We start from the raw sequence: 25446 nt of genomic DNA, 5'->3' as shown, positions 1-25446 counted from the left end.
ATTATTATTATTATTATCATCACCATCATCATCATCATATTATTATTATTATTGTTATTATTATTATTATTAGTAGTAGTAGTAGAGGTGATAATAGAGGTAGTATAAGCAAACAACAACAACAACAACAACAACAACAACAACAACAATGCCCAATGACAAAAAGAAAAAAATTCAGAAAAAGGCAGGAATGTATAAAAAAAAATAATAAAACAAATATACTGGAAGAAAATAAGCAGAGAGAGAGAGAGAGAGAGAGAGAGGAGAGAGAGAGAGAGAGGAGAGAGAGAGAGAGAGAGATACCTGGAGAGGCGAGACGAAAAAAATACAAATTAATGGGGTTTGCGAGAATTCTTCATTAAGGAGCGACCCTGCGTGTGTGTGTGTGTGTGTGTATGTGTGTGTGTGTGTGTGTGTGTGTGTGTATGAGCGGTGACGTCACGATGATGGATGATGACCAGACCTAGACTCCGATCGCGATTAATGACGTGACAGGTGACGTGAGAGTTAACCTGACAAATGAATAACGAACGAGAGGGAGGGAGGAAATTTTCGCCGCGCAGTTGTAGGTCTGAGCGAAGCAGCGGAATTACCATGGCGATGAGTGAATAATGAACGAGGCAGGCAGGATGTTTTGCACCACTTTTCCCTTCCCTTCCGTGTTAATTGTCACATGCAGTCATTTGTCGCCTTATTGATAATGCGTTGATTCAATTTAAACAGACCTGAATAGCTAGACACCCATGCAGTCACTCAGTCGGCCACCCTCACTCTCTCTCTCTCTTTCTCTTTCCCTCACTCTATCACCAGCATAAGCCTCGCATCAATGACTCATTAATTTTTATCCCTCCCCGACTTCCCGACTTGCCTCACCGTCCTTCAGCTTCCCTTTGTTGACAGGCGAGGCGCTGCAGACGTGATCGAGTCCCTCTGCCGAAAACTAGATTAATTTATTCCAATTTGTTCCGCATCTCGAACACGCTGACGATAAGCAAACATTCTCGCCTTTCATTTTCTTTTTACTCCTTGTGATGTGTGACGTATTTGCGTGTGCATATTGTGTGTGTGTGTGTGTGTGTGTGTATGTGTGTGTGTGTAGTGAGTTATTCAGTGACATATGGATCTTTGTCCTGATAATCCATAGTATGCGCAATGTAAGTCTTCAAACACGAGATCTTAATCCTGTATCAGTGTAATATTCAATGGCACTCTCCTTTGTCATGGCAGAAAAGATTAACATATTCTAATGATCGGTGGGGGTGAGGCAGGCACGTGCAATCATGCCAGCCAGGCGCAGTAAGCGTGATCAAACCAGCTGCGTGCCTAAGCCAAGACGCCGTAAGCTACCGTGGCGTGCTATTGGCTTAACCCTTTCAATTATAATCCCCAGATCCTTAGAGAAAAGATGAAGGGAAGATATTGGAAGAAACCTTTGTCTTGCTTTTACAATGTTTCTTCGTTACTTATAAAGAACTTGAAAGAAAACAAACAGCAAAGACCTGACCTTTTTTATGCTGTTTGTGATAGAGTACATTTTTTAAAGGTAAGGTAGTAGATGTAGGAGAGTGAAGGCAGAAGCTCCTCCTCACCCTAATAGTGAGTATAATCTTAAGAATTACAAAATGGCTAACTGATTGTGTGTTGGTGGACTATCCAAATGTATGAAATGACCGATACCATCAATTACTATTACGAAGCCATCAAAGTGGAAATATTAATAATGCAAACGTATTTTTCCAGTGCATTAGAAAGATAGCATTCCTCCACTGGCAGGCATTCAGGGCATTATTGGAGGAGCGAATTAACGGGGTTTGTGTTTTGGCGGCGAGGAAAATACTTCATAAGAGAATGGAATGTTAATTGATCATTCTTTCATTACGTTGCTCACCGTCATCATCCACACCATCAGCCGTAATTCACTGCATCACATTACCGAGGGAAAACAGACACGCACTCACAGGGCAGGGGGAGACCGACCGAAGCACCGACGCACCGACAGCATCCAGCCCAGACCAGACAGCCCCGGGAAATGAAGGCACCGGGTTTTCATATTGAAAGTAAACAATAGACAAGAGACAAACGAGATGCGTATCCCAGCGTGTTTTCTTTTTCTCTCTCACGTCTTATCGCTTCCTTCTTTTCTTCTTCATTTCCATCCTCATTTCTCTTCCCTCTTCCTTCCTTACGAGCAGAAAGCAGTGATAAATACCTTCTCATAAAGTAGCGTTGTTACGTAGTACATTCAGGTGACTGTCTTGTTTTTGTGTTGCTACTCCAGAGTTCCTCTCTTCGTTCGGTGCGTCATATTTCGTTTCATTAATCAAAGTAGTAGTACAATCAATCTATGTAAAATACTTTGTTTAATTTCCGCAGGATTAAAATGACTTCGCTACCATTTCAATACTGGAAAAATGTAAGTTATGTCCTGTGAAAATGACGAAGGGGAAGAGATATTTGGTAACTCTTTTGAACTGCAGGCGTGTCACGGCATTTGGCAGTTTTTTTGGGGGAGGTGAATGTGTCATATATCGCAATATAATTAAAACCATTCCCATCACACTCCATACAACATTTTCAACACAATACAGCAGCTCTCACCGCTTGACAGTACGCGGCGCTGTGTCCCACGCATTTAACAAAGACCAGATTTAGGACCTTAAGCCAAGCGAGGGGTGGAATAAAATATCAGGTAACGATGTATACGCGCACATTCGTAATTTCAATTAGTGAATTCTTTACTGAGACACTCGAAGAATGTCGGTAAAAGATAAGGATTTTTTACTTTTCTTTTTCCCTCGCCGTGAAGTCCAATGGAGAACGTGAGGGGTAATTTCACAGGACTCGGTGAGAAAAAGTAGAACCGAACCCTAGGGAATGAAACACTACGGCGCGGGAACTTAGTAGCGTGTCCTGCCTGCTGTGTGTGTGTGTGTGTGTGTGTGTGGTGTGTGTGTGTGTGTGTGTGTGTGTGTGTGCATCATTTAGCGTGTACGTACCATACTTAACGTACACCAGAAAACATATTAAGTGTGTGTGTGTGTGTGTGTGTGTGTGTGTGTGTGTGTGTGTGTGTGTGTGTGTGTGTGTGTGTGTGTGTGTGTGTGCAGAACAAATTTCTATCAGTACACAAAGGGAAGCTGGGAAAGAAGTTAAGAAGTAGAATTATCACCACCACCACCACCACCACCACCACCACCACCATCACCGCCTCAATCCATTCTGACACAAGTGGTGAAGAATTAAGAAACGCAGAGGAGAAACTTTTGCTAATTTTGAATTCCATCGAACTTGGGCGTGGAGGGAGAGGGACGTCCTTTCCCTTGAGCCACTTTACACCCGAAAACCCCCGCATGTACACACACCTTTTTCCTGGAAGATCAAACACCGCCCTTCCACCTCCCTCTCCACCACCCGCCTTACTCAAGCCCCCTCAGCTACTGCCCTTCCATCTTCCCCACCATAAGCACTTTGAGCCACTGCCCCGTCCATCTCTCTGACCATAAACTCCTTTCCAGTAGTCTTATTTATCATCTTTCCCATGTCACCTTTCCCACCTCACCTGACAGCATTCCTTTTCCAGAACTTTCCAGCCCTCTTCTTTTTTTTTTCCCCGTTGCTGTTTCCGCATTTCCATTCCAGGAGCCCTATACAGCACCTTTCCCTTATCACCTTTCCCACCTCACCCGCCCCTGACAGCATTCCTTTTCCAGCACCCTTCAACCTTCCAGCCCTATTTTGCACTTACTATTTCCCCATCTTTGAACACCATTCCATTAGGCCTATATAGCTTCTTTCCCATGTCACCTTTCCCGCCTCACCTGCATCACTGGATCTGTAAACCGCACTTGACAGCATTCCTTCCTTTTCCAGCACCTTCCAAACTTCCAGCCCCTTTTTGCCCTCAGTATTTCCCCGTCTTTAAACACCACTTCTTTCCCATATCACCCTATACCTCTTGACTAGCACCTGACCACATTCAGTTTCCTCATCCATCATCCTCCCCTTCTAAGCTCCCTCCAAAAATCCTAAGTAACCTTTAGTAGCCCAAACACCTTTTCCAGCTCATCTATGCTTCCAGTCCCCTAACTGCAGCTGACAGCATTCCACACCCCTTTCCAGCATCAGTACCTTTTGCTTTCCCTCCCTTGCCCCACTAAGACCCTCCAGGCGAGCTCTATAGACTACCTTTCCCAGTACACCTGTCTTTAGCTTCCTACACAACGCCCGGCCGCCGAAACAGCCATCCCGCACAGACGCTATACGTCGAAAAGGTGGACATAATATGGAAATATAATGCCAACAGATAAATTTCAGCATTCTCTCCCTCCGGCACCATTTGGAGGCGAGATGGGTGGATGCAGCCAGTAGGTAATAGCCACCGTTGGTGATAAAATGGAATTGCAAAGTGTTCCAGCTGAGAGAGAGAGAGAGAGAGAGGAGAGAGAGAGAGAGAGAGAGAGAGAGAGAGAGAGAGAGAGAGAGAGAGAGAGAGAGAGAGAGAGAGAGAGAGAGAGAGAGAGAGACAGAAAGTGAGAGGGAATGAGAGAAAGGGAAAGGAGAAAAAAGAAACAGACGAGAAACGGGAGAGAGAGAGAGAGAGAGAGAGAGAGAGAGAGAGAGAGAGAGAGAGAGAGAGAGAGAGAGAGAGAGAGAGAGAGAGAGAGAGAGAGAGAGAGAGAGAGAGAGAGTATATATAGAAAAGGGAGGTGGTGGTTGAAGATAGTAACGCTTTTGATGAGAGGTTTAATGGAATATTCATACGAGGGGCACAAGTGTGTGTGTGTGTGTGTGTGTGTGTGTGTGTGTGTGTGTGTGTGTGTGTGTGTGTGTGTGTGTGTGTGTGTGTGTGTGTGTGTGTGCGAGTAGGAGTGTGCATAAAATATTAGATCTTTTCTGCATATTTTTTTCTTGTTCATATTTAATTCAAGGTATATTCATGGAAATAAACGTTTCAGTCTGGGGGGACTTAAACATTCTTACTTTTACCTCTCACCAGGAAAGGGCACACGTACACATGCGAGAGAGAGAGAGAGAGAGAGAGAGAGAGAGAGAGAGAGAGAGAGAGAGAGAGAGAGAGAGAGAGAGAGAGAGAGAGAGAGAGAGAGAGAGAGAGAGAGAGAGAGAGAGTATGAAGAGATAACTAGCTTGAAAAATTAGATAACTACTAGGTTTAAAGGATGAGATGTTGGCAACGGTGGTGGTTGTGGAGGTGATGGTGGAGGTGGCAGCTATGGTAGAGGCAGTGTTGCGTCGATATACTGATGCCCTGGAAAGGTTGCGAGGGCGTGGCGAGCGAGTAGGCGTGTAGGCTGAACGCTTCATTTATGAGACACCTTGCAAATATAGCCACACAGAATGTTGTCACGGTTACCTTTATATTCGTACTTGCCTGAATGCCTGCAGGTAAGAGGGGTTTTCCTTTAGGTGTGGGGATTGTGAGGCGTGGTGTGAGTGACCTGTTGGAAGGGTGAGTGTGTGAGTGAGTGGGTGCGTGGGTGGATGGGCGGCTGATTAACTGGACCTGTGGGTTAGTGAGGAAGAGAATGAGGGGTGCTGTGGGTGAGTGAGTGAGGAGACAAGCGGTTGGGTGGGTGGGTGAGTGTTTGATAAGACAGGTGAATAAGTGAGTAAGGGAATAAGGAGTAGTTTGAGTAAGTGGATAAGTGGCTCGGTGGATGAGTGACAAGACAAGTGAATTGGTGATTAAATAAGGTAATGAGGCTGATGTGAGTGAGTGAGTTGGTTAGATGGTGAGTGGGGTTAGTAGGTAAGATAGTGAGAGGGTGATTGAGAAGATCGGGTGGATTTGTGAGTAAATAAAGAAACGAGGGACAGGCTGAGTGAGTGAGTGGGTGAATAAGTGCGTGTGGGTGGCTGACTGAGCAGATGAATGATGGGAGAATAAAAGTGAATTAATGAGTGAATGAAAGTGAATGAGGACAGGATGAAAATGTGAACGAGTAAAAGAGTGAACGAGGACAGAGAGAGAGAAAGAGAGAAAGTGAACGAGTGAATGAACGAATGAGTGAATGAATAAATGAACGACAGACTGAGTGGTACAGTGAACCTGGTAAATAAAAAAGTTGAAATAACCTCCCTCCCACCTCCACCCTAAAATTCATCAAACTCCAATGAATGCACTCGAACAAAAAGGCATAATACTAATAATCACAACAGCGATCATAATAAAGCATCATTCATGGATATCAATACGTGACGGGAACTAATGAACGCAACTTAGTGACTGACACACACACACACACACACACACACACACACTCTCTCTCACTCTCTCTCTCCCACGAGTCGACCGGAACCAGAACAGCAACCAGGGGGAGTAAAGACACACAGGGGAAGGAATGGGAGAGGGAAGGAGAAAGTAAAGGATAAGAAGAGAAAATAGAGAGAGAATAAGGAAAGAAGAGACAGAGAGAGGAAAACGACAGAAAAAAAAAGTAGGAGGGAACCAAAGAAGGGAATGAGGAAGTGAAATAGCAAAACATAGGAAGAGAAGAACAGACAGGAAGAAAGAAAAAAAGTAGGAAAAGCAAAGACAACAGAAGAGAGAGAGAGAGAGAGAGAGAGAGAGAGAGAGAGAGAGAGAGAGAGAGAGAGAGAGAGAGAGAGAGAGAGAGAGAGAGAGAGAGAGAGAGAGAGAGAGAGAGAGAGAGAGAGAGAGAGAGAGAGACGCCGCCGCTTCTGGTTGGATTCGTGTCTGAAACAAGGTCAAAACAGACGTTCAGGTTGAGTGATGCACGAAATAAAGTGGCGCAGGGCATTCAGCTTTGACGAACTCAGCACGAACACGAGAACAGGAGTGAGGCGCCGAGGGGAAATGGTTTTATGATGGCACGGATAATGGCGCGGGGCGATGGATGGGGCCGTGCAAGTAAAGGCGCCACAACAACTAATGAGCGTGAGTGCCGTACTAATATCAAAATGAATAACTTACTACACACAGCGGAGTGGCGGCTTTATAAAGGGCAGGAAAAGCCTTTTTGTTAAATATATGCGGGATAGAATGGAAGAATTTAGCATGCATGGATTTTTTTATTTTTTTCACATATTCCACTATCACACGAACAGAAAGCTTTGTTGTAAATCCCTGTTTTTTTCAGGCGTAAAGGAAAGGGATTTAACACAAGGAAAGGTCTTCTTTTTACTCTCCGGATTTGTAGATTATATTAAGTAGAGGGGGAGAAGGTGTTGCTGAGAATGGTTGCCTCAAGAGTACCTGCGGGTGCTCGTGCATGTTGAGGCGTGCAGTGTTGAATGGACGAGGATAACACGTGCCTGTCTCTCCTTCCTCGTGAATACCCGTGCGCTGGCAAAGAGATTAAGACGTGTTCCGGAAGTGCAGTGAAACATGCACTCACGGACACCCACGCCCCCCTCCCTCTCTCTCTCTCTCTCTCTCTCTCTCTCTCTCTCTCTCTCTCTCTCTCTCTCTCTCTCTCTCTCTCTCTCTCTCTCTCTCTCTCTCTCTCTCTCTCTCTAACTTTAAACAAAACACGTGCAAGAGTTAACGAAATGAGTAACAAGGAAAAAGAAGAGAGAGAGAGAGAGAGAGAGAGAGAGAGAGAGAGAGAGAGAGAGAGAGAGAGAGAGAGAGAGAGAGAGAGAGAGAGAGAGAGAGACCGTGGGAGGGGGAAGAGGAGGAGGAGGAAGAAAGGGGAAACCCGAAGAATTGAGGTATAAATTTTGTGTATAATTACAAGTCACATATTAATATTTGGCAAAAGAGAGCTGTCTAGGCAGCGTGGCCTCATTAAGGTAATTTACGCAGGCAAAGAAAGGTAATTAGAGTGAAGTCGTGAAGCCTGTTTAGACCCGAACTATTTTTGAGTTCGTATGTGAAAGAGAGCGAGAGAGAGGAAGAGGGAGAGAGGGAACGTGTGAGAGGGCGAGAGAATGAGAGAGGGATGGTGAAGAAAGAATGGAAGCAAGCAGGCAGGAACATTGGGAGGGACAGACTCTAGAAAGTGAAGGAAAAATAAATTACGAGAGAAAAGAAGAGGGACAGAAAGGGAGGGAAGAAGACAAGAACGGAGGGAGAGTGAAGGCAGTGGATGCGGAAAGTGAAGGAGAGAAATTAATAAAAAAAGAAATAAGGGAGAGAGAGAGTAAGAAAGAGAAAATGAACAAGGGAGGTAGAGTGAGGGAGAAAGGGAGACTGACAAGGAGGGAAGGAATGAAAAAGGATGAAGCCAATGGAGGCAGAAAGTAAAGGAGAAAGAAATGAAGGAAAGAAGGGGAGGACAAAAGGAAAGAGGAAGTCAGGAAAGAACAGAGAGAGAGTGAAACCGATGGAGGGAGAAAGCAAATCACAAAATAATAGAAAAAAAATGGAAGAGAAAAGGGAAAAGAAGGGAGTAAGAACAAAGTAAGAAAGGGTTAAAACTGTTGATGGAGAGAGAGAGAGAGAGAGAGAGAGAGAGAGAGAGAGAGAGAGAGAGAGAGAGAGAGAGAGAGAGAGAGAGAGAGAGAGAGAGAGAGAGAGAGAGAGAAAGGCTCCAGTAATGAAATATTGAAGAGTGAAATTTCCCTGACATTAAATTTCCCTATTGAACAGCGAGAGGAAAGACCCCCCAAAAAAAAAAAAAAAAAAAAAGCCTACGAGACGAAACCCAGAATTCCTCCCTGTAGGACCTGAAGCAGGCAAAGGGGTGGCAGGGGAGGGAGGTAGAAATGGGAGAAGGTAGACAAAGGGGCGAGGCGGGAGACATTAGTTCGGGGAAAGAAGGCAGGTGGAGGACAGAAAAAAAAAAAAGTGAGGGTAGGTAAGAGAATTCAGAGGTATAGAAAGAAGGAATGGAGAACAGCAGCGAAGAAAGAAGATTAAAGAAACAGACGGAAAGTAAAGATGAGAAAAGAACAGAAATAGCAAAAGGAGAATAACTGGAGAAGAAAAGAAAAAGGTTAACGAATGCATTAAAAGGACGAAAGCAGGAAGAAGCAGAGAAGATGACAGGAAAAGGACGCAAAGTAAAGGTGATGGAAACAAGACAGAAAGAATAATAGGAGAATAATGGGAGTAGAAAACAAAGATAAAGGAAGGGAATACACTAAAACAGACGAAAGAAAGAGAAGGAGAGGACAGAAAGGTATAAGTAAACATAAGAAAGAAGAACAGATGGCAGAAAGATGTAACAAAGTAGGAATGGAAGAACAGGAAACAACATGGAAGAGGAGACGACAAAAGGAAAAATGGCAAAAGCGGAAGTTAGGGTAAAGCCAGACAAAATACAATTAAATTAAAGGAGGGAAAAGCAGCAGATAAAGGGATACAAGAGAAAGTAAAGGATGGAAGAGCAGGAGGCACACAGACAAAGGAAGGAGAAAATGAAAGAAAACAGAAGTGAAGGCTGAAACAAATAACGCAGCAGATGATGGAAAAATACATGGAAAATTACAGATGGGGAAATAGAACGTAGCAAGGAATAATGAGAGGATAGAGAGAAACAGAAAGCAGGAAAAGAAATTATGATAAGGAGATGAAGGAGGGATAAGACAAGGAAACATGACAGTGAATTGAGAGAGAGAAGAAGAGAGGGAGATAGACACCAGATCAAAGGGAAGAATCGAAAGAAACAGGATAAAAGAGGAGATAGATTTATGGATAGGGATGACAAGTGGATATAGATAGATATATTTCATACAGGGTCTGCCACTATAGGCCTACTGGCTTCTTGCAACTTCCATTAACGTACTGAAGTTCTTAGGAGAGAAAAACGGATGATAAGGAGATGTAGAAGTTTAAGTTAAGAGAAGGTGGGAGGAGAGAGAGCAGCTGGGCCGAGCAAATCTAAGAGTGTCTGGGGCATTCACTCTACAAGCGGCCCAAGGGAAATCAAGGGACCTTATTCAGCGGGTCACTCACCTTTGTCAGCACCTTAGCACCTAATGACTCCATGCGCTGGTTCACTCACCAAAGTGGTTAACGTGGAATATTCTTGTGTTCTTTTCTTATCAATGTACACAGCGGGTTTTATTGGTATTTTTCTTCATTGATGTGACAAAACTAATACCAGTCTTTTTTTTTCTTACGTCGTTTAGGGGATTTTTTCAGCAACATACAGTAGCGTATGTCTTTTTTTTCTTTTTTTTTTTTTTTTTTTTTTTTTAAGGCAGACTTTTCAGCAACACATAACAACGTAAATAACATCAGAGAAAGAGGCTTAAGAAACCAGTAGGCCTACATGTGATAATCCCAGCATAAAACATGTCCACCTAAATCCATCTATTATCCCTAGGCATAGATTTATATGAGCACCTTCAAAAACTCCTTACGGACGAAGCACTAAGAACTTGATAACTATCTATTCTGGTCATCTACTACTGCTTAAAAATCAATTTCTTCTCGCCTGTTTTATCTAACTTTACAATATTTTAACCTGTTACTTCTACTCATTCGTACACACACACACACACACACACACACACACACACACGTAAGTCTCTTACTATAATTTTTAAACGGTGTCACGGGCGTGTTTTCCGCGTTTTACTGATCACGGGGGCATAATTGCATCATTAACTCTTGCAACCATCAGGAAATAACATTTGCATGGTCATTCCCTGCCTAATTAATATATGTTTACGAAATTAGTTTTTTTTTCCTCTCTTTCTCTCTCCCTCTCCCTCTCCGTGTCTCCCTCACGCAAGTAAAACCTCCGTGAGTTTTGGGAGTGTGAGCGTGATTTGAGGTCTTGATCCTGTTTGACCTGGATGAATGAGGCGCATGATGAACAGCTAGATAAAGAAATGTGTGTGTGTGTGTGTGTGTGTGTGTGTGTGTGTGTGTGTGTGTGTGTGTGTGTGTGTGTGTGTGTGTGTGTGTGTGTGTGTGTTGTGTGAAAATGTTAATGTTTTTAAATTTTTGTTGTGAAGCTCTGACAACAACAACAACAACAACACCCAACAACAGTAAAGAGAATTACAAAAATAAGAACAACAAGAACGAGAAAACAAGAACGAGAACAATAACAACAACAAAAACAACAACAACAAAAGCAACAACAACTACTACTACTACTACAAACACACACACAGAGAGAGAGAGAGAGAGAGAGAGAGAGAGAGAGAGAGAGAGAGAGAGAGAGAGAGAGAGAGAGAGAGAGAGAGAAATGACTTGTGAAGAGGTGGGAGTATGAGTGAAAGAGACTTGTAGAAAAAAGGTAAACACTGCAGTTTAGGTAACAGTAAGACATTCAACTTAAATAACCTACCTGACCTGAATATCTAAACTCAATAAATCGACACTGAGAAAAAAAAAAGCACTCGTACGTGTTTATATTTTAATTTTTATTTCCATCTCTAAACACCACCGGCAGAGAGAGAGAGAGAGAGAGAGAGAGAGAGAGAGAGAGAGAGAGAGAGAGAGAGAGAGAGAGAGAGAGAGAGAGAGAGAGAGAGAGAGAGAGAGAGAGAGGGGGGGGGGGTCAAGGCTCTCACAACCCTACCTGGAACACGCCCAGATATCCGTTAAGTTGGCAAACAGGGAACTTCACCATCACTGCAATAACACAGCGTCGCCAACACTGCTGCTGCCACCACCACCGTCGCCACCACCACCGTCACCACCACCACTGCCACCATTATCATTATTACCATTGCCACTACCAAAATTACTATTATTACTACTGTCGCCACCCACAACCATCTCACACCATCTACAACAACTACAACTACTTATAATAATAATACTGCTACTGCTGCTGCTGCTGCTATTACTGCTGTCATCATCACCATTTACATTATTTTGTGAAGCAGAGGTGTTTAGTTGCCATTGCTGTTACTATTGATGTTCATTATTATTATTATTATTATTATTATTATTATTATTATTATTGTTCCTCTTTATTCTTCTTCATTCTTCTTCTTCTTCTTCTTCTTATTATTATTATTATTATTTTTAATACACTTGCTTTTTGTAGTACAATTTTGTGCATAATATAATCAAATCCATTACGTATATATATTTTTAATTAGATCAATCATCATGGGACAATACTAATATTCCAACAGGTGTTAGGTTAAATAGACTCTCTCTCTCTCTCTCTCTCTCTCTCTCTCTCTCTCTCTCTCTCTCTCTCTCTCTCTCTCTCTCTCTCTTTCCCTCCCCTTAACACACATACAAAGAAGCACATAGCCTATATATACTCGTAGGCATAACAATCTATATATTTCTCCACGCGTCACCCCGTTACCGGACACCGAGAATGCATTACTTTTACATGGTGAGAGAGAGAGAGAGAGAGAGAGAGAGAGAGAGAGAGAGAGAGAGAGAGAGAGAGAGAGAGAGAGAGAGAGAGAGAGAGAGAGAGAGAGAGAGAGAGAGAGAGAATGCAGTGGAATCAAAAGTACGTATATACACGTTCATACATGTATTTATTCTAACATGACTGCACCATCCATAAACGTACGCATTTCTCTCTCACTCATACAGTGTTTGATGTCCCTATTTCGTCACGGCTCGCTCTTTGCCTCACTGGCCCCCAATGCACACCACCCAGACCCCCCTCGTGACCCAAACTAGACCAGGCAAACCCCCCGTAACACTTCCTGGGTTTGGTGGCGGGTGGAAGTGGAGGTAGCAGCGCGCGCGGCCCTCACGTCTTCACTACGGCATAAAGAATAAGTTTTGGCCAACATTTCAAGAGGGAAACTTAAGACAGATGGGTTTGGGGACCTTTATAGCCAGGCAGGAGCGGTGGCCTCGGGGAAGATGGATGGTGGGGAGGGAGGTGATGCAGTCCCTTATTCCCTCCCCTCTCCCCCTCTGCAACACAGCCAGCCACACTGCTACCTTTCCTCTCTCTCTCTCTCTCTCTCTCTCTCTCTCTCTCTCTCTCTCTCTCTCTCTCTCTCTCTCTCTCTCTCTCTCTGACAAGGTTACGATCCCATTAATCCGACTATTAATGGAGCTGGTTTTCTTATTATCCTTACTGGTACTAATTATTATTCTTTTACTACTACTGCTACTACTATTACTACTAGTACTATTATTAGTAAACCACTACTACTACTACTTCGGCTACAGCTGCTGCTATTGCTAATACTACTACTACTACAACCATCCTCACTATTCATATATCTTTATTTTGATCTATCACAACTACAGCATTTATAGGTTAAAATGCTCTCTCTCTCTCTCTCTCTCTCTCTCTCTCTCTCTCTCTCTCTCTCTCTCTCTCTCTCTCTCTCTCTCTCTCTCTGACGGGTCTACTATCCATCAATTTGATTTTTCTTTCCCTTCCTCCCTTTCTTCCTTATTCCCTTTCTGAGGTTGCTGCTGCTCCTCTCCTCCGCTGCCCCTCTCCCTCCTTCGCCCGGCACTCTCCCCTCCCCAAGGATAGCGTGTCAAAGGCGCTCTTGTCTCACGCTTCCCTGTGGGTCACATGTCACGGGCTTCCTTTCCGGGGCGCTGCGAGAACCTCCTGTCAAATGGGTCTCCTCCTGCGGGATTCCTAGCGGCAAAATAAAAGTAATAAAAAGGATAGGAAAAAAATGTCTGAAGGAAGAAAAAAAAGGAAGTTTAAATGAAGTGCTAAGATCAAGAGGATCAAACTCAACATCTTCTCTTTTTCTCTTTTTTTTTCTTTTTTCTCCCTCTTTAAGGAAAAATGGTGGAAAGTGACGTGTCAAAAGCTCCATCATTAGTGAAAAGAAGAAAAAGAAATCTTCAAAGGCTACTAGCTGAGGGCTGAAAGTAAGGGACTGCAGAGAGAGAGAGAGAGAGAGAGAGAGAGAGAGAGAGAGAGAGAGAGAGAGAGAGAGAGAGAGAGAGAGAGAGAGAGAGAGAGAGAGAGAGAGAGAGAGAGAGAGAGAGAGATGGCACAGTCCTTTTCCTTTTCCCCTCCTCGAAATCCTCACCTCCTCCTCCTCCTCGCATCCTCATATCCCCTCCAGGCCTACACGCCACTCGGGCCTCTCCTGAAGGGCTCCTGAGGGTCTAGTGTCGGTGGGGCGTCGCTGCTGCTTCTTCCCGAAAAGCGAGAATATACTCCAGCGAACCAAACTTTTGCAATTAACGTGGAGCAACCAGTCAATGGGCAGAATTGGTGTTGGACCAGTGGAGTGGAGAGGAAGGAATGATGAATGAAAAGTAAATAAATAAATAAATAAACAGACCTAAGAGGAAGTGAGAGGGGAAGAGTGAGCGAGTGAGTGAGTGAGTGAGCGAGTGAGTGAGAGTGACGATAGGAAGGGGAGAGGGACAGAAACAGAGTGATGAAAGAGAGATTAGAAAATTGGAAAATAATGGAAGAAGAACACACTAAGAGGTGACATGAGGGGAGGGAACCAGAAAGAGAAAGAGAGAGAGAGAGAGAGAGAGAGAGAGAGAGAGAGAGAGAGAGAGAGAGAGAGAGAGAGAGAGAGAGAGAGAGAGAGAGAGAGAGAGAGAGAGAGAGAGAGAGAGAGACAGGCAACAACGAGAGAAAGACAAGAAAGGAAGAGATATTTGGGAGGGAGATGACAGAGTGGAGTGGAAAGAATGAGGAAGAGAGGGAGGGGGAGAGAGGGAACGGAGAGTTAATAGGCTCGAGGAAGGAGTGTGGGGAGGGAAAAAGTTTAGGCAAGGAGGAAAGCATAAGAGAGAGAGAGAGAGAGAGAGAGAGAGAGAGAGAGAGAGAGAGAGAGAGAGAGAGAGAGAGAGAGAGAGAGAGAGAGAGAGAGAGAGAGAGAGAGAGAGAGAGAGAGAGAGAGAGAGAGAGAGGAAAGAAATACACGAGAGTAGAGAAAATAGAAGGCAAGGCAAACAAAGACCAGGAGAGAGAGAGAGAGAGAGAGAGAGAGAGAGAGAGAGAGAGAGAGAGAGAGAGAGAGAGAGAGAGAGAGAGAGAGAGAGAGAGAGAGAGAGAGAGAGAGAGAGAGAGAGAGAGAGAGAGAGAGAGAGAGAGAGAGAGAGAGAGTGTTTTGGTACGTTACAACACAATAAGAGAAATAATAAAGAAGGAAAAAAAAATACCGTGAAAAAAGTCCAATAAAAACGAGAAGAAAGCAGCGGATGAAGAAGAAAAAGGAGAAAGAGAAACAGGAAAAGGAGGAGGAGGAAGAGGAGAAAGAGAGAGAAGAAATGCGTGTTTGGCAAGATACAAGACAACAACAAAGAAATAACAAAGAAAACCAATAAAAAAAAGACGAGAAAAAATTGCACAAAAAGAAGAAAAGAAGGAGGAAAAAGGTGTGATAAGAGAGCGGAAAGATTAGGCAGAAAACAAAAGAGGAGGAGGAGGAGGAGGAGGAGGAGGAGGAGGAGGAGGAGGAGAGTGTCTTAGGAAAAGGTTAGGAAGAACGAAAACAGAGAATGAGAAAGAGGAAGAGGAAGACGTGAGAATAGCGTAGCGAAGAAAGGAACGGTCAGGCAGGAGAAACAGAAAGGAAGAGAGAGAGACAGGCAGAGAGAGAGACAGGCAGAGAGAGGGAGAGACAGGGAGAGAGAGAGGCAGGCAGGGAAGGAGGTAGGGAGCAAGGGAAGGAGGGAGTGAGGGTGGTAGCAATTTATCAACTTGGAAAGCAGGAAATACAGGCAAGCTGCAAAATATCGAGAATCTAATTTAGGAGCCCGCGCCACCTGCACCACTGGCCCCGCTAACCAATACACTGGCGCGAATTCATTATTTCATATTGGGCCCAGCTGACGGAAGTGATTACGGAAGCATTAAGCAAGTGCGCGCGCAGACGTTGCCGCCAAGGGGATACTAATGCTGAAGGCACGTGCTCGTTTAGTTAGGTGGTCTGGTGTTCATTGAGGTGGTGATTAGTACTAGTGTTGTGTGTGTGTTGTATTATATGTGAGTGGTGTATGTGGGTGGTGGTGGTGGTGGTGGTGGTGGTGGTAAGCAGCAGAACGATGATGATTCTATTACAGCTACTACTACTACTACCATTACGACGACAAAAATAGCAGCAACAACAACAACAACAACAACGACGACAATACTACTACTACTAATAATATCAAATATAATAATAAAGTTGATTCCATACTGTTTACACAAAAAATCCTTAAATCTTTCATCACCAAAAGAAAAAAAATGAGCTTTATGTCCCCCTTCATGTCTATCAGAGAGAGAGAGAGAGAGAGAGAGAGAGAGAGAGAGAGAGAGAGAGAGAGAGAGAGAGAGAGAGAGAGAGAGAGAGAGAGAGATACGCACTAAGAATGGGTGTTATTACAGAGAGGCGGCCAGGGCACAGGTAGAGGAGAGGGTTGGGTGGTGGGGAGGTGGTGGCCCTGGAAGCGAGGCCGCCAGATACAGTATTTACTCACAGATTATTGAGCAGGGGATTCAATACCAATGGAGGAGTGTATAAGGAGTGTCTCTCGCTCACGCACACGCACGCACACACACGCAAACCTAAATGCGCAAACCTAAATGCACGTGAACGCACACCTATATCTGCCTATCCACCTAACTACCTACCTATATACACACACACACACACACACACACACACACACACACATATGCACGCGCACTCACACAAACAGAACGTATGAAGAGGTACACACACAAACACAGCATCGACAGAGCAGATAACAAAGGCCTCTCTCTCTCTCTCTCTCTCTCTCTCTCTCTCTCTCTCTCTCTCTCTCTCTCTCTCTCTCTCTCTCTCTCTCTCTCTCTCTCTCTCTCTCTCTCTCTCTCTCTCTCTCTGTGTATGTATATGTGTGTGTGTGTGTGTGTGTGTGTGTGTGTGTGTGTGTGTGTGTGTGTGTGTGTGTGTGTGTGTGCTCAAAGCGTCAAAATTGGAGCCTTACCGTCACAAACACACGCTGGTTCTCACGACAAAGAAAACGAGGAGAAGAACACAAGAGAAAAGCGAAAATATATGAATTGGTGGCAGGCGGGGAGGGAGGCAGGCAGGCGGGGAGACAGGCAGGCAGGCAGGCAGGCAGGCAGGCAGGCAGGCAAGATTCTGTCTATATACATATTTTTTCCAATCGTTTTTTTTTTTCCCATTCTTCTTCACAACTAAAATAAATGAAGCTCAATACGTGTTAAATCCAGGAGCCTCATCAGATGACTCACAGTACGCTCTCGAGATTATTATATTTTTTTTCCCCAAGCCGTGACGTTTCGCTTAAAATATCGGGGAATTGAGCGCGACTCTCGGTAGTTTCGAAGCGAATGTGACACGCTTCTTCTGCTACTTATGAAACGGAGGGACGAAATATGGTCGGATTCTGACTCCATAAAGAAACGGTATCAAAAAGTAACAATGGGACAGAATATAAAAAGTGTAGTGTCGTTTTATATTTCCTGAAATTTGACACGTGTCTTTACGAGGTAACGAACTTTGGGGAGAGAGAGAGAGAGAGAGAGAGAGAGAGAGAGAGAGAGAGAGAGAGAGAGAGAGAGAGAGAGAGAGAGAGAGAGAGAGAGAGAGAGAGAGAGAGAGAGAGAGAAATTATTCCGCAAAACACACTTTTTTTTTTCTAGACCAGAAGGACGATGACTTTACAATGTCAAGGTACACAAAGGGAGAAACCAATAAACACCAGACTTGTTGGCCCGTAGGAGGCTTTTTTTTTTGGCGAGATACAACACCGTAAAACAATTAAGTGACTACTACGTCTCTGCAATTCCCCTTTCTCAGCCTCACATTTAAATAAGGAAGAGGAATACGGAAATCACTCACTTAACTTCTAAATGATGGGTTGGTTGCATTTCACTGAGCAGCATCGCCGAGAGTTAACGCTTCCTCTGCTGTTGTCTGCCTTTAAATAATACCCTTTCCTCAGTCTTCAGGATAACAATTAAAGAGGTAAAGCTAAGAAACTACTTCAATAATTACATTGATTCCGCAGTGTCAACTCCTCTAGTGTTAAGCCTTTGACTGCTATGGCTTCTTCTCAGCCTTAATAAAATAGTAGGGTGCAAATTTAGGGCATACAGTTGAAAGGTGCGACTGACAAAGGCAGTAATCAGGTTAAAACTTTTCTAGTGCCTGTGGTTTACTTTGCTGATTAAGGGCCGAGGCACACTCGAGGGACGGTCACGTTTAGGTCACGCTCCAGTCAGACATTATTACATGCACATCATCAAAGGTAAAGTGAGGGCCAGTGTGAATGCTTACACTGAAATGCATGTAATAATATGTGACTGGACCGTGACTGGATCGTGACTTGAGCGTGACCGTCCCTAAAGCTTGCATCGCCCCTAAAACTGTCATAGGTTACTCAAATGAAATGTGTCAGTGGGGGCATTGTGATGGCATGGCGAGAGAACAGAGGGGGCTTGGGGTCGTGAACTGAAGTGGCGGTGCAAGAGTTCAAGGAAATACTGCAGTGGAATGTGGCGGTGAGTGGGAACAAGAGATGAAGCACAAGTACTCCTCTAGCCTTTCAGCTTTTTTTGCCTTCACACCCTGAAGAAACAAGTGGGTGACACTTTAAAGAAATACGAGTAAAGGTACTCCTGTTTCACCCATTTTTTTTTTTACCCTAAGCAAAAATTCCACTAGTTTTTCTAACGTGACTTTGCAGCACTACTCTACCCTCATGTTTTCCTTTTAAATAGATGATGGGATCCAGACTATTCGTAGATGCACGTGTCGACAACTCACCTTTACTCCATTACTGGTTTTGTCTGCCAGGAGCTGCAGGAAGAACTGGAAGAAAAGAAAAACTGAGCCGTAACATAAGATGGGTCTCTCTCTCTCTTTCTCAGATTCAGGTGGGTAGAAAAAAAGAAAAAGAATTTAAAACTGTTTTGTTGCTCGTATACATTTGATATTGGTTGTTCGTGGGCCGCTCCGTGCAGGTATCAGTTACCGTATGGATCCCGCGGGTCTCTCAAAATTGGTTTCTAGTTCTGTCTGTCTGTCTGTCCGTCTCTGTCTGGTATCGGTTACCTTATGGATCTCGCAGGTCTCTCAAAATTGGTTTCTAGTTCGTTCTCTCTCTCTCTCTCTCTCTCTCTCTCTCTCTCTCTCTCTCTCTCTCTCTCTCTCTCTCTCTCTCTCTCTCTCTCTCTCTCTCTCTCTCTCTCTCTCTCTCTCTCTCTCTCTCTCTCTCTCTCTCTCTCTCTCTCTCTCTCTCTCTCTCTCTCTCTCTCTCTCTCTCTCAGCTTCGGCTCATCTTTCTCCTTCCAAACACCAATTTCTCCCCCACTCACTCCTCTCATTAACTTCTACCTTTACTCTAGTCCTTTCTCTTAACGCCTCCTACTCCTCCCTCTCTTCCTACTATTACACCTACAACTACTACCCCTACCACTTCTACTACCATTACTACTGCTCCTGCTACTGCTGCAACTGCCCATCAATCCCCTCTCTAGTGTCTTTTACTTCTCTCTATTCCATTTGTTCCCATCCCATCTCCTACCTTCCAACCCCCTCCTCTCTCTCTCTCTCTCTCTCTCTCTCTCTCTCTCTCTCTCTCTCTCTCTCTCTCTCTCTCTCTCTCTCTCTCTCTCGTCCGTCCCTCCAGTAAACTCATCTTCCTTTTGACATGGAAATATTTTCGTGGAAAGTTTCTCTACCCTTAACAAAGGTTGCTTATGATGGGACGGAGCACAGGTCAGGCTAATGGAGCATTCACCTTCCTCCCGCCCGGCTATTCACTGGGTCACTTAAGGGCCACGCCAGGACAGGACAGGACAGGACAGGACAAGGCAGGGTAGGGTAGGAGAGGATACGACCTAGCGCTGGTACTTCTACGTTAGTTTACTTTTCTTGATTTCCTTATCCTGCTGGTGGTGGTGGTGGTGGTGGTGGTGGTGGTGGTGGTGATGGTGGTAGTGGTGGTGGTGATGGTGGTAGTGGTGCTTCTAATTTTTTTGGTTTTCGTTTATGAATTTGCGATGTTATATGGATGTTTTTTTTATAATTTTTGTCTACTACTTCTCCGTTTTCTTTTACTCTTACTTTTCTACTTCTTTTCTTCTACTTCTATTTCTTCTTGCTCTTATAATCAATCCTGTTTTTATTCCTAGTCTTCGTCTCATACCTCTCTCCCATGTCCAGGTTAGATCTCTCTCTCTCTCTCTCTCTCTCTCTCTCTCTCTCTCTCTCTCTCTCTCTCTCTCTCTCTCTCTCTCTCTCTCTCTCTCTCTCTCTCTCTCTCTCTCTCTCTCTCTCTCTCTCTCTCTCTCTCTCTCTCTCTCTATCAGCGTTCCTGTGTCCTCTTTCCCTCCTCCTGTCCGTCTCTCTGCCTGTCGGTGTGGTTATGGCTGTGGTGTGTGTTGGCAGCGTGAAGAGGAGAGGAAAAGAGGGTCTGGTGTGGAGAGGTCGATGCTTATAGCTTATGCGGATACCGATTAGTCGTGGTGGTGGTGGTGGTGGTGGTGGTGGTGGTGGTGTTGCTGGTGCACTGGTGTTTTATGTAATGGAGTTTTATGAGATGGTAGTTGTGTGAGTGTGTGTGTGTGTGTGTGTGTGTGTGTGTGTGTGTGTGTGTGTGTGTGTGTGTGTGTGTGTGTGTGTGTGTGTGTTGATGTTCACTTGCTGTTAATTATTCTTGTTTTCTTTTATCTGTTGTAAATTGTGTACAGCTTACTACTACTACTACTACTACTACTACTACTACTACTACTACTACTACTACTACTACTACTACTACTACTACTACCACCACCACCACCACTATCATTTACAGTAATCAACGCCATCACCACTATACCACACACGCACATACGCCACAACAAGACCCTGCAACCTCCACCATTCTACACTGAAACACAACCACCACCACAACACCACACCAACACTGAACTCCCCCGCACCACCACATACACCCTCCACACCCACCCTTCACCACTACACCCCCTACACTAATGCCTCTTCGCAGCTGGAGACACAGACAGACACACACTAACACCCTATTCTCTACCACTCCCTCTCACTCTTACTCCCACCCACTGCGGGCCGTGTCTTCAGTCGTGGCCGTGTCAGAGCTCCACAAACGGCCCGGATCACTGCGAACGAGACTCAGAAGGATTCACTGTTTTTCCTGCGGGTTCTGACTCGGCGTAAAGAGAAGTTAGAGGGACAAAGATTCAGGCAGTAAAAGAGCAAGGAACACCGTGTTGGATTCTGTTTGTGTATGTGGTCTGATGAGTCTGATTAGAAAGGTAAAAAAAGGTGAGGTAAGGTAAGGAAAGGTGTGTATTTACCTCCTCCTCCTAAGATTACTACCTGGGAGTTGAATTGTGTTTGTTTTCTTTTAATAATGTACATAGATTCGTGAGTAAGGAATTTCTTTTAAGTCAGGTTAATTATAGTTTTCTGTTTCTAAGAGTTGATTACTGTAGGAATTCTGTCTTTTCTTTATAATTCAAATTTGTAAAGGTTTTCTTTCTTAAAAAAAAAAAACGTGCAGCTGGAAGTGTTTTTTTTTTTTTTTGCTTATTTATTCTTCCACGAAACTTTAGATGAAACGTCGTTAGAGTTTTATACACATTATTACTTTTTTGTGTAGTGTTTTTTTTTTTTTTTTTTTCTCGGGCCCTTATTTGCAATTTCCATGGGTTATTTTCCCGGCGAGATGAGCTTTTCAGGCCACAAAAATTGGCTTGCGGCTGGCTAATGTTGCTGCTTATGAGAGGAATTCCTACACTCATCAGACACAGAAAACACCATAAAAAGTAGCGCAGGAGGAAGGGAAGGCGGCATCACTAACCAAGCAACACCCAGCCGCTCCTTCAAGTAGAGCCACGCATCACCACATAACGCCACGCCTTCGCCACGCCTCTCGTCTTCTTATCCCGTACCTCCACCGCCACGCCTTCAGAATATGTACTGCCTAAGTCTCCACACAACTCCTGAAGTGTTGACATTGTCCTTTCTCCCTTTACTTCTCCAGGTGAAGCCCATCCTCTTCCTCCATCTTCTGCGCCTCTTCCTCTCTCTTTCTCTCTCTCTCTGTGTTCTCCCAGCCCCTCCACACTCCTGGGAGATAAGGACTATTATTTTTTCCCCTCCTCACCCTGAAGCACCGTTGGATTTAGCTCTCTGGTGTTCATCCATATTCAAACAGCTCTCTCTCTCTCTCTCTCTCTCTCTCTCTCTCTCTCTCTCTCTCTCTCTCTCTCTCTCTCTCTCTCTCTCTCTCCTTCTACGCGTTTACCCTTTTTCGTTCGATGTTTTCCTTCCATATCCATCCATCCTTTCCTCCTCTCCTCTCCTCTCCTTTCTCTTCTCCCTGTCGCTTTCTCCTCTATGCTCCCTCCCTTTTACTTCCTTTTTTTACCTTTTTTTCTTCCTGTCTGCTGCGACTCTCAACCTTCATGCTCGATTTACACGAAGCTCCCGAGGTGTTACGCGGGGGGAGAACGAAAGAAAGAAGGGAAAGGCAGGAAATTCGGTTGGCAGTAATGTGTGGTTGGCAGCATAGGTCGGCTAGCAAACCCACACTGATCTGAGGCCGAGGTTAGGTAGGATTAAGCTGAGGGGAGAGGGAGAGGGGTGAGGGGAGGGTATGAGGGAGGGTATGAGGAAGTGACAAGAGCAGCAGGAGGGTCACGTGGAAGAGTCTAATTTTAATCTCAATATTTATGATGATTTCCCTTTCTCCCACTTTCCCGTCTCTCATTTCTCCCTCTCTCTTCCTTTCTCTCTCCTCCCTGTCGTATTTTTTCTCCTTCTTCCCGAGCTTTCTCCTCCTCCTCCTCCTCCTCCTCCTCCTCCTCCTCCTCCTCCTCAAAGCCGTATATACTTCTCTCCCTCTTCTTTCCTTTTCATTACCCTGGAAAAAAAAATCCGTAAGTCCCTCCCTCCCATCTCTCTTTCTCTCTCCCTCCATCTCCATTTCTCTTTCTCTCTCTCTCTCTCTCTCTCTCTCTCTCTCTCTCTCTCTCTCTCTCTCTCTCTCTCTCTCTCTCTCTCTCTCTCTCTCTCTCTCTATCTATCTATCTATCTCTCTCTCTCTCTCTCTCTCTCTCTCTCTCCCCTCCACCTTTTCTCTAACCACTAAAAGAAATCTCCCTCTAAGTCTATATGAAAAAAAAAAAATTGTAAAGTAAAATACTTATATAAAAAAAAGGTATCAGGATTTAGAAGGTTCAAGGCTGGACCACTTCGGGTTTCAACAGGGGGGAAAGTAAAAAAAAAAAAAAAAAGATACAAAAAAAATCGAACTTGATATAACCGAGTTTGTTGTTCGTGCAGGAGATAGAGAGAAAGAATGTGATGCAAAAATGCCTGAAATTTAATAAGTTGGCGCAGGGAAAAGCGCGGCACGAGGGAGACAGAGATGAAGGGAGGAACCAGAGAGAGAGAGAGAGAGAGAGAGAGAGAGAGAGAGAGAGAGAGAGAGAGAGAGAGAGAGAGAGAGAGAGAGAGAGAACCCAGAAAACACTAAAGTAAGAAAACACAGAAAGAGAGAGGGAGGAAGGGAGAGAGGAAGGGAGGGAGGAAAGGATAGAGAAGGAATGAAAGAGAACAAAGGAAGGAAGGAAAGAGTAGCTACAACAAAAAAGAGCAAAAGAGAGAGAGAGAGAGAGAGAGAGAGAGAGAGAGAGAGAGAGAGAGAGAGAGAGAGAGAGAGAGAGAGAGAGATATCCCAAAAGGTGGAAGGGGAGCTGCCGGGAACGTTGTGGTGATGTAGAGAGAGGGAAGGGAAGGAAGGATGGCGCGGAGGTAGGATGGCTGGAGGGAGGACAGGTGGGGACAAAGTGGAGGAGAGGTGGAGGACTCAGGGTGGACGACACAATTAGTAAGCAATACAAACATCGATTCTACATATCACAAGACTCCTCTATTCCACACACCAGTTTCCACACGAGCCACGTCCACCCACACACACACCTGTTCTCCACCCACACTCAGCTATTGTCCCCTTCAGCATACCTGTCCACAAACAAAAGCCCCTCCACCCAGTCACGTCACGCAGGTATACAGACAAATACCTGGCCATCGCATCTGAGTATGGTAGGGACGGCCACGCCTGGACAGAGACAGACGGAGACAAAGACACAGACAGCCGCTCACACCCAATACCACCCGGCCATGTTCAATAATAATACAGAACCCAACAATACATATCTAATAAAAACAGCTCTATTGTATGTTTTTTGTTACTTTTTTTTTGGGTGGCCGTCCGTGGGAGTCAGTGGTAATCGACTTACGCATCCGATGTCCTGGTAAGTCAATAGTTTGGAAGGCCACCTCTCTCTCTCTCTCTCTCTCCCTCTGTCGGCCTCTGCTCTCCTTTCACTCTCCCTTCCCCCCCAAATATTACCAAAATCTACCAAGTCCAATGAAACATTTGAAACCAATCATCAATGCACCCCCGCTGTCCTTCACCCTTTCCATTCCTCCACCACCACCACCGCCACCACCACCCTCTCGCCCTTCCTCCTCCTCCTCTCTTATTCATTCCCTCTCTCCACCTCCACTCTTTCTTTCATGGCCACCTAAACCTCCTCCCCATCCTCGTCATTCATTTACCCCTCCTCCACTTCCGGTCCTTCCTCCACAACCACTTCTTCTATCTCCTCCACTACCTACTCCTTCGCAAATCCTCATTCCACTTCACCATTACAGCTATTTTTCACCTTTACCTGCAGAAATAATCCAACAGGTATCAAATTTATCATCCCTTCTACTTTTTCCACCACACTATACGAAATCCACTATTTATATCCACCTACCACCCATCTTCTACTTATATGGACACACAATAGTACAAAATAATCTAATATCTTTCAAATATATCACCCTCCTATTTTCTAAACCGCACGACTAAAGCAAGCTACACGTTTTCCACCACCCACACCCAACCTAACATTTACCCACTACTTGTATGGACGCCCAGCACACCACCTCCACATAAATTCCCGTGACATCCTTTTGCTGTCTCCGCCCCGCTTCACCGCCTCCATCAGGAAGCCTCTGTTTTCCCCGCCAAGCCGCCTGGACGACACAGGGGAACGCCAGGGAGCACTTGAACACGTCACCTGTATTCCTGCGACACCATTCTGGGGCGAGACGAGTCGGTGTCAAGGGGAAACTAGCGAGATTGATGTGTATGGTGGTGAAAGGGAGGAGGTGGTGAAGGCGAGGACACACAGAGACACAGACACGAGGGAAAGTTGGTGTGGCATTGCACTATGTGAGGATGGTTGACGTGGTGAGCTGTGGTTAAGGGAAAGAGTGAGTGAGTGAGTGAGGGAGGGCAAAAGGAGCAGGGAGAGAGAGAGAGAGAGAGAGAGAGAGAGAGAGAGAGAGAGAGAGAGAGAGAGAGAGAGAGAGAGAGAGAGAGAGAGAGAGAGAGAGAGAGAGAGAGAGAGAGACTAAAAGGCAAAATAAAAAAGGACGCCGAAAAAAAAGGAAAAAGACACAAAAAGACAGAAAAAAAAAACACAGAAAGAGAAAGACAAAATGACAGAGACAAAGGGAGAAACGAAGAAACAGAGACAGATAAACAGACAGATACAAGAAATAAAAGATGAAACGACCGCGAAAGAAAAAAAAAAAAAAAGAGGCAGCAAAAATAGA

At 44.7% G+C, this 25446-nt stretch overlaps 1 protein-coding gene and 1 long non-coding RNA gene across 2 annotated transcripts in view; one reads left to right on the top strand and one right to left on the bottom strand.

Annotated features, from left to right (window-relative positions):
• LOC135105552 (uncharacterized) overlaps positions 1 to 25446 on the top strand; it is a 253161-nt gene that overhangs the window by 4010 nt on the left and 223705 nt on the right. The window lies entirely within an intron of this gene.
• The window catches only part of LOC135105553 (uncharacterized), a 164542-nt gene that overhangs the window by 106847 nt on the left and 32249 nt on the right, over positions 1 to 25446 (bottom strand). The window contains exon 2 of the long non-coding RNA XR_010270904.1: positions 18574 to 18618. This is a non-coding gene — a long non-coding RNA (uncharacterized LOC135105553). The remainder of the gene's footprint in view (positions 1 to 18573; positions 18619 to 25446) is intronic.

This window comes from Scylla paramamosain, chromosome 12 (assembly GCF_035594125.1).
Source record: "Scylla paramamosain isolate STU-SP2022 chromosome 12, ASM3559412v1, whole genome shotgun sequence".
In the NCBI taxonomy this organism is placed as follows: Eukaryota; Metazoa; Arthropoda; class Malacostraca; order Decapoda; family Portunidae; genus Scylla; species Scylla paramamosain.
Note: the sequence above shows the minus strand (reverse complement) of the source record. Positions and strands in the feature narration are given on the sequence as shown.